The sequence below is a fragment of the Triturus cristatus genome, chromosome 1_2 (genome assembly GCF_964204655.1).
Source record: "Triturus cristatus chromosome 1_2, aTriCri1.1, whole genome shotgun sequence".
NCBI classification, from domain to species: Eukaryota; Metazoa; Chordata; class Amphibia; order Caudata; family Salamandridae; genus Triturus; species Triturus cristatus.
The window spans coordinates 399,895,829-399,905,820 of NC_140580.1; the positions used below are offsets into that span (position 1 = coordinate 399,895,829).

Consider the following 9,992-nt stretch of genomic DNA (forward strand, 5'->3'; position numbering starts at 1 on the left):
CAGAAAGTTAGGCTAGAAGATATATTGAGAGAAGTATAGGCTGAAAAATAGGGTAGTGCATGGAGGTACATAGCTGCACAATGGAAGCAAGTACATGTAGACCAAAGATGATTTTTTTTTTTTTTTAACAACGTAATTATTCTACATGTTTATACAAAGCAATACACAAAGATAGGTACGTATCTATAGTGAAAATAAATGCTTATCTACAGAGGGATATGCTGTAAATTTCAGATTGCATGTGGTGTTTTATGGAGGAAGAGCCAATTCTTGAGTAGTTTTCTGAAGATAAGGTATTGTCGGTGGAGCTTTTTTGGTTGGGGGGGTGGGGGGGGGGGGGGGGTAAAGAGTTCCATAGTTTGAACAGAAAAGGATGTGCCACCCATGTTTTTTTTTCTTGTATCTTGGGATTTTGAGACAAGATGACCCTTTAGAGCAGAGGTTCCTTTATTGAATGTGTTTGGTAATTTTATTCCTGATGAAGAGCGGTCCCATTCTATGTATTGCTTTGTGTGTGATACAAAGTAGCTTGAACGTGTATCTTATGGAAACCGGTAACCAATGCAGGGCTTTCAAGGCAGGTGAGATGTGGTCTCACGGTTTGATATGCAAGACTAGTCTGGCAGCAGAGTTCTGAATCCATTCTAGTCTTTTCATGGTCGTTAAATGTGATTCGTGGTAGAGGCTATTGGCGTAATCGGGTTTGGACAGACCAAGGGAGATGGTAGCTTGGAATTTGCGTGGAAATCCCAAATGAGGAAAAATTTGTCGCAGCGTTTTTATAGTGACAAAGCTTGATCTTGCTAGTTTGTCCACTTGGGCATTCATCGACAGCTTGGAGTCGATGGTCATTCCGAGGTTTCTTATTTCCTTCGATACTTTAGGCGGTGATTCCAGTTCATCAGGCCAGGTGGCAAGTGGGTCATAATGTTTCCAATCGCCACACATGAGTATTTCCATTTTTTTCTTTTTTATTAATTCTTTTTATTGAACAGCGACATAGCTCACCATATTGACTCATGAGCAACAGACAAGATATCTCTCGGATTTCCAACTTAGGTCACAGGGAATCAAGTTACAATGAACAGCATATGACAATTAGGGGCTTACAAGAGTCTCATTTTCAATCAAGGGTGTCGGCGGGGTACAAATATTCCTCTGTATAGATTCCAAGGCCCCCACACCCTGTTCAATTATCTCGGACACCCTCTGGCGACAAACTGATTTTTCCCGGTACATGCACCAGTCCATATCTTCCTCCCATTTTCCCAATGTCGGCGGTTGGTGGGTCCCCCAATTTTGTGCAATGTTCCTTTTCGTGATCATAACTGCCAGGGTTGCCCATTGCTTAGTACAAGAGGTAAGGTCCGTCGGTTCCCATATATTAAGGAGGCATCTGCGAGCTTCTGGTTGTAGGTCGATGGTAAGTACCTCCCGTAGAGTGTGATGTATGGCATGCCAGTAAGACTGTATGTGTGCAAATTCCCATATGATGTGGATAAAAGTGCCAATTTCCCCACACCCACGTCTGCACTCTCCACTATCTGCCCTGCCCGTACGGACCAAGCCCAGCCCTGTGGTGTAAATCCTGTGTAGAATTTTGAGTTGTACTAAACGTAGTCTGGCATGGACCGCCACTTCTCTCGGGGAGGAGACCGCCTCCCGCCAGTCCTCCTCATCCAGTTCTAAGCCGTCTCTTACCCATTTCACCTTGAGATTGAAGCGGGTCTTCCATATTATTAATTAGCTTTTAGTAGATCAGAGAGATGGTTTTATCGCGAAGGAGGCCATCGAGTAGCCTATCCTCCAAGGGGGAGGCATCCAGGAGGTGGGAATTCACTGGTGATGCGAGTGTGCAAGTCGTGTCGAATTTGGAGAGACCTATAATACTCAATGTCCGCTAGGCGATAGTGCTGTTGAAGGGAGGCAAAGGGGAGGATTCCATCTTTGACCCAGAGATCTTTAATCTGGGAAATACCAATAAAGTCCCATTTATCAAAGCCCTTGGATTGCCACAGATTTCCCAGCCTTTCGGAATTCCACAGTGGAATTGCCAGGGTGAGTCTACGGTCCCATCAGTAGCCTCAGTAGGACGAACACTGTGGTGTCACCCAAGGCCCGCTTGCAGTACCCAGGAAAGTGGGAGGGAATCCAGCAGCACATGCAGCTCCAGGGTCCACAAGCTCATCAATGCCCGCGGCTCCCAGAGATTAGTCCAGGGCTAAATAGTCTTCAGAATAGACACCAGCCACCATAAAAGCCCCATCCTCAACCTCCCACCGGCCACACCCCGAAGCGTGCATTTCGTGAGCCCTGTTGCTGGGCCACTGCAGTCTGCCGCTCTGGCGACTCGGCCCTCAGGAATGAGTTCAAGCCGCGCCGGCAGCCAGAGGGACAGGGAGCACTGGGGTGGGGGCAAGTCATTAACCAGTGATGTACGGTACACAGCAGGAATACTGGCAGATAAGCGGAAGGAGCAGCAGAGCTTGCTCAGAGCACCTCCGCCATGCTGGCTGCTCAAGCCACGCACCCCCATAAGCAATGATAAGCTCAGAACGAAGTGCAGCACCACCAAAAAGAAAACATTTTTAGAATAATCTTTTTTTCTTTTTAAAGGGGGGGGGGGGCTTGTGAGTGGGTCTCACTCCAATCAAGAAAATATTTAAATGTTAAGAATTTTTTTTTAATGTAGGGTTTGGGATTTCCCCAATTGAAAGAAAATATGTACACACGCAAATATATATTACCTACTGGTGGTCGACAGTAGGTAGTTGCAGTTAGGACCCGATTTCCACTAAAAAGCTGTTTTTGATTTGTCAATAACTTTAGCGTTGTTTGACGAATCTTAGGCGAAATTTTCAAAACTAAATTTGACACTCACTTTAGCTCCCGTCTTGAAAATTTTGGGGTGATCTGTCATGCGGGGGCCAAGAAAAAGAGGTGGTCCCAAAACTCTTTTTCTCCATGTTAATTTCCATAGGAAACTTTAGAAACAGCTACAGCCTGAACTGCTGAACGGAACTACACCAAATTTGGCAAAAAGGTAGCTCTTGGTCCAGAAAGCACTCTTTGTTAAATGGTGTAAATCTGTTCAGTAGTTTGAGAAATGTTTAAAATTTCTTACATATACAAATATGGCCGTGGTGGATCCACGACTCCGCCCGATCTTGTGCCTGAGACCTGATTGGCTGATAACACTTTAAACCAGGAAGTGTTGGCAGCCATCTTGTGACTCGGTTGAACAGTCACAATAAAAAACATTTAAAAATAAAAAAAGGGCAGGGTAGAAAAGAATAACGCCCCCCCTAGGCCTGTTCAGGGGATCCCCGGGGACAATAAAGTATTTTATAAAAAATAACACGCCGGGAGTGGCTATTAATAATGCGGTGCGTGAGGGCTCCCACAGCTCTGGGGACCACCACCTCCCCGGGGCTAACTGATAGAAATGCAAGCCCATGCAAGCCCCCCCGCCGCCCCGGGGATCGCCACCTCCCCAGGCCTTTATGTAAAAATAATGTGGGGGGGGCTCCACCTCCCCGGGGCACAAATTAAGTAATGACTTTGGTCCCCGGGGCTATACAGAAAACGGGAGGGTGGCCGCGTGGTCCCTCTCCAGGAGGCCTCCATGACCCTGGTGACTGCCACCCCCTAGGCCGACTCCATCAATGTCCCAGAGTGCCCATACAAAGGACATTGCAGTTTGATATGGCTGGCGGGAGCACTGCTCCCACAAGCCATAGCAAATTCTGGTCCACTTCATGGAAGTGAGAGCATAGAAAATGCTCTCGCTTCCATGAAGCGGAGCAGAATTGCTTTTAGACAGAGAGAGCTTGCGTGTTTGAGGCTCCCTCTGTTCAACAGCAATGCTGGCACACTCCAGGAGGCGGGGAGCAGGCATGGACTGCGGGAGCCTTGAGGCTCCCCCGCGGTCCTCAACAAGAAGCCATGCCCCAGGGGATAGGGTCCCCTGGGAAATATCAGCCCCTACAGCGCTGGCCCCACTCACCATTTTAAAACAAAAAAGGGGAATGCTTGGCCCGGGCCGAAATCAGCCTAGGGAGGGGAGTCACGTGGCCCCCTCCCAATTTTTATTATTTTTTTTAATGGACATGCCCCAAGGGATCGGGTCCCCGGGGGCAAGTCAGCCAGGGGGGCGCAATCCCCCTTCTCCATTTAAAAAAACAATAATAATAACCTGGCCCAGGGGGATGGGTTCTCGGGGGCCCAAAATGGTCAATGGGAGGGGAGCTATGGACTCGTGGGAAGTCCCGCCCCCTTTATCCTCTACTCTGCCAATGTCCCCTTGGCGGCTGAGGGTCCTTAGGGGCCAAGAAGATCACCTGTTACATCCAGTAAGCCCACACAGTGGGATTGCTGAGAGGTGGTCAGAGGCCGCGTCCCTTTCTCCACCACTCTGGAAATGCGCCTCTCGGCGCACTGCTAGTGGGGGGATAACCTGTTGCCTCCTGAGGGCCTTAGGAATAAAGTGGACTTCTTCCCCCAAGCAGCAGTGCGTCTGGAGGCACATTTCCAGAGTTGTGGAGAAAGGGGCCATGGCCTCTGACCACCTTCAGCTGTGTGGGCCTTACTGGAGGTAATAGGAGGGCTAGTTGGTCCCCCAAGGATCCTAAAGAGCCACGGGGACTTCATCCCCCAAATGGTAGTGCGCCAGGAGTATGACGGGGAATTTTTCACATGTACACTGGTTCAATTGGCAGGTCTATTGAACAGAAGAAACCGGGCAAAGTTTTGCAACTGGACAGCACATGTGTAAATTTCCAACAACCTCATGCCCAATGACTAACTTATAAAAATATAACTATGACTTCTCTAGGGCAAGAAGAAATTAAAAGACCTGCTTGTCAGAACCCCTTTCAGAGGGCCACGGGGCGTGCAGGGCTTACTGGGCCCAACCTTGGTGGTTGGCCTTTTACTCCAGATTGCCAGACCTACAGTGGATCCCGCAAAACTTGGCCAAATACCCCTTCTACACTTGACTTTCAGTGGTAGTTGCGGTCGAACAGTCAATGCTCGTCTTGGGAGGGGAAGTGTAGAAACAGGTCTATGAAGATGACTCATTACTAATAATCAATATCTAGCCAAATATTTGCTTTTATAGAAAAAAGGTACTATTTTATTTCTAACTCTACACATCCAAAGACATACGACATTGAACTGCAACACAATCCAGCTTAAAGTAGGGGCTCTAGTAGTTGTCAGACAAAATCCCAGTCACACCCTCTTTCATGTAACATGTTTAGGGTTGGTCCCATTTTACTGGAGGATGCAACCAGGGTCTGCACACTATTAGGCCGTACTCGAGAGTTCCTTTTGACTCTTCAAGATTTTAATCAAAAGTGTCTATGGTGCCATGGCACCTGCAGCTGCGAATGCCCCAGGGCCCAAAGGCCCAAGTACAAGCCTAACCTGCTTCTGCAGCATGGAAACGTTAGGCGTTACAGAGGGTGCCTTCAGTGCGAGATCAGATCCTGCTCAGAGAGGTCAGGCTGCTCGCAGTACAAGCGGCAGGGTCAGGCGGGTGCAGCCTCATCCCAGAGATCAGAGCAGCTTCAAGATTTGCAGAGACATGGTAAGTCAAGTTCTTCGAGCAGGGGATTTTGTCCCGGCAGACCCTCCTAGCACACAGGGTCAGCACTGTACTGTCGGATGCAATGTAGACTCCTCAGGTGCACTCACATACAACACTGCAGTCTATCCTGCAATATGTGGTTGCCACTCGAGCGCTAATGAGTCCTGGCATGCTGGTCACCCAACTAATTCTACAGTGCCCCCGCTGGCAAATGGAGTCCCCGCAATGAGGCCATGAAGGCTCACCGTCCTTCACACAGTGCTCGATACTTAGCTCAGTCTACTGCAACCCTCTCCTGGCATATGGGGATGTCGAAAACAGTCTTGTAGATGGGCTACTGCCCGATCGGTGCACAGCGAATCCTCACAAAGGGAACCCCACTGGACCTCACACCCTTCAACAGTCTCCTCTTCCTGGTCTTGGCAAGCAGGCAGCTGATGGTGCTCCAGGGTAATGGCCTTGGTTCCCTTAAGTGATGTCCCCTCAGCAAGCATGGAGACCAGCAGACCTTGACCCCCAGTCCTGGTCAGGGTTAGAAGTCTTCCAGAGCTTCCCCTTCCAACACAGCCAGTCTGGCTGCCTGGCAGATGACAATTTGGGGGGCACTCAACCTCCTCTTCTTATAGTACTTTTCCAGACCTCAAATGTGATTTAGGGCCCGAGTCTTTGCATTTTTATTTTGGGGTTCTGCTTCTTTTGAAGTGGACATTTATCTCTTTCTTCTTTTCCCATGAGAGAGGTCTGTCACAGCATGAAGCGGACTGCCCCATAAAACCTCTCTTGGGAATGACCAAATTTCCCACCTAGATGTTAGCCACAGTGATATGTGCATCAAAAGGTTGATCCCTAGCCCTTCACTTTATAATTCTATTATCAGCCCCATCTCACTTCCTGAGATATGTCCAGGCCCTTTCCTTCTGATCTATCGTTGAATCAAAGATGAGTCTTTTGAAATGTAAAGGTAGTCTCTTCCTTTTCTCTGCAGCATGTGTCCCAGCTGGCTCACAGGAATGCAGCAATAAACAAATCTGTCTTGGGTGATTCATCTGCTCCTCATTTCTTTACCAGGCAGGCCTGAGTCTCCTAAAATAGAACTCAGGGTCCTCCATATAATGTACCATTGCACACTTAGTGTACATTCGCAGCACACTTACAGTCCAGTACTGGTACATCCATGCATTTTACCATTAAATGTACATATCCATTCAGTACACACACACAGTCTGCTCGCACTGTTCAGCACTGAAGCATTTTTATATATAACCAGGGCGTGTTATTTACAAACATATGCACACACACTCACTATGTGCATGCTGCACAACACTTCATGTATTATACTTCATGGAAGTACACATACACCCAGCACACGCTGTCATTGTGCACGCATTGCAGAGCACTACATTGTCATGTATTCCTTAAAACCATTACAAAGGAATGGGGAAAACCTGTGCGGTCTTGGAACATGGGTAGGAATTGAAACAAAACACAGTGGTCCCTGAGAAATACTTTCAATCAATTAATACTTGGTCCCCAATATTATAAATACCACTTCAACAAATTGGGTTGCAAGATTCGTTATACAAAGCATCAAGCGATCACTACAATTTATAATACTTCATCTTATACAGTTGCTCCACAACCAGTGGAAAGAGTGTAAATAGAAGTGCTCGTGAGTAGGTGAGAGAGAGTTTGAGAATTACACGCGAGGAATGTTATTTACAATATATACAATCGTCACAAGAATGTTTTGACTGTGACCTGACTGGAGGTATTTATTGTCATTAGTTTTTCCCACAATTATGTAGATACACCATTGAATTCCTATGTTATCTAGATATGGAAACGAAATCCAGTCCAGGTAGATGGATATTGGAAAGTCGACGTTTCGACACCTAAAGGTTGGAAGGGCCACTTGAACCTTGCAGGGGGGGGGGGTCTTCATCTGGACAGAAAGGGAGCAATCTTGACCCCAACACTGGAAATTGCGCAGGAAAAATCAGGCTACTAGTTTAAGGGTTGGTGGCTCCAATCAAAAAGGACGGAATAGGCCCCTCTTAGGGTGCAGGAAGAGGAGCCAACAAAAACACAACCCGGATGACAGCCGGGTCGTCTTGTGTCAGTGGCTGTCATCCGGGTTGTTTTTTCCGCCTGATTAAGACTTGCATCCGATTAATTCTGTTATCAGATCAACCAGGCATTCATTGCCTTCGATACATGCTGTGCTGCCCACACACGAATTAATGACATTTGGTGGCACATCGCTCCACACGAGGGGCCTTACTCCGCCTTTTCTGTTACTTTCAGCCGTTCTGCTGTAAAACATGTAAAAAAAAAAAAAAATGACAAGGCTAATAGATGTTGAACAGGCAAGACCTATTGGCTTTGCAAATGTTTAGGAAAAGAAAAAGCTTTAAGACGCAGCCATCAGTGGTTGCAACAAAGCGCTTTTTTTCTGAAGGGGGAGAGGTAAGAAATGATAGGGACAGTGGTGCAGGGGACAGCAATAACAGGGAACTGCTAAAGCAACACCACAGGCGGGGGAAAGAGTCAAATAACGTGGGAGTGAGGTGGGACAAGCTATAACGACATGGTAACAATGCGGAAGGGGGATAAGCAAAGCAACAAGAAGGAGGGAGCAGGGCAGAAGGCCTAAAAAACACATGCGTTCTTGTGGAGAGCTACAACTCCATAAAATAGTGCCTTTGTACGTATGCGTCCAGTGGAAGGGTACTGAACACTGACAGAATGCAGTATTTGGTCCATGCTCCACAGAACGACCAAACATAAGAGAAAGCGAAACCAGCACAAGCTGACGAAGAAGCAGCAAAGAAACGAGAGAGAGATGATGATGCTAGGCAGGCTCTATGCCCCTCTGTGTAAACAAAATGTTGTGCAAGAGACTGCAAATGCAAGGTCCAAGGCGAAACCTAAAAACCACTAGACAGGATACAAAAGCAAAGTTCCTATAAAGAGAGGCACAATACAAATTCCACAAAGAGGACATGTGGCCCAAGGAAACCACTTTGGAAAACCTGTGATTCTGAGCAAATTACTTAATCTCCCAGTGCCTGAAATAAAAATATATTTTTTTAAAGTAAAAAAATAAAACACATCTGAGCTCGTGTAATATTATCTGGAGCGCATGTGACGTGCCTCGGCCAAAGGTGCACTATGTAAAAAAAACTACAAAAAAAAGCAAGAATAAACTTACTTTTCGCAGAATAGTATTTCAAGGTGACAAGGTACGTTTGCATTTCTATCAAAAGAAAACGCATCGCTTCCAAAAGAAAAATGTAAATATCCCAGACTTTGCTATTCTGTACATGGGGCCAGAAGTGATTCATACATTTAAGCGTCGAGGCGCCTCCCTATGCGTATGTTTTAGATCGCTAGCAACCAAGCCCCGTCTCTGAACAGCGTAACCCCGCCCCCACGGAACGGTAGGCAGAACCTCTTTGCAGGTACGTCCCAGCAGTACTTACCTCAGTATCACCGACTCTAGTCGGCCTCGGGTTGGGAGAAGACTGGACCAAATGGGAGCCGTGGAGGTCAGGCTTAATCGTGAGCACACGAGGAACACTATGCAACAGCATAGGGCGGAGCTTGGTCACTGCCGGAGAATTGCTGTACCAGAACATTGGGAGGAAGTAAACGTTTATGACGCAATTACAGCCCGGGTGGCTCCCAGCAGCGGATGGCTGTACAGAGGTTTATATATTCCATCGGCAGACTCACTGATCCGATCACACGAGCTGTCCTGTTCACTGCAGAACTTCCGGCTCTGAAGCTCAAACGACTGCACTCTAAAAGTCACCCGGCTGTAATAGCTACACAACGTGCTAGAAACACATGCTACTTCCAGGAACATAAACTAATTACCAACTGGCAAAAACGTTTTATCCGCCAACCCCAAAGCGCAGTGCATCATTCATCGACGAACTCGTATCCAATAAACAAATGACAGGAACTCTGGTAACCAATCCCGTGGCAAAAAAATCTTAACCAATCCAAGGTCAAGGTCGAAAAAAATATGTTCTCTTTTACTGTACTTTTAGCACTTGGGCAATGCTTGCAAGTAGGCGTTCGTTAAAGGAACAATAACGGACTGTTCAGCGAAACTGAGTTGGTTAATACATTATAAAATACAAAATAATTAATAAATAAATACCGTAGATTGGATACTTCTCAGCACAGTCACATTTAATAAACTGATTGGGTAGCGCTGGATCAGGTTGGTTGGCCAGCATCCTGCCATACTGGGAAGCATTGGATCACACTGAGCTGCAATACAGTTAAAATTATAATACACTTGTGTTTTGGAAGTAGTCAACAATACCTATGAATATCCTGGCTTATGATGTCAGTAAAACACACAAAAGATGATGAGAAGAAAACAGTTGCA

General features: G+C 46.7%; 1 protein-coding gene across 1 annotated transcript in view; it reads right to left on the reverse strand.

Moving 5' to 3' along the window:
* The window catches only part of ATAD1 (ATPase family AAA domain containing 1), a 183,547-nt gene extending 174,009 nt beyond the window's left edge, over positions 1 to 9,538 (reverse strand). The window contains exon 1 of the mRNA XM_085605575.1: positions 9,073 to 9,538. The gene's annotated coding sequence lies outside the window, so the exon portion shown is untranslated. The remainder of the gene's footprint in view (positions 1 to 9,072) is intronic.
* Between the last annotated feature and the right edge of the window lie 454 nt (positions 9,539 to 9,992).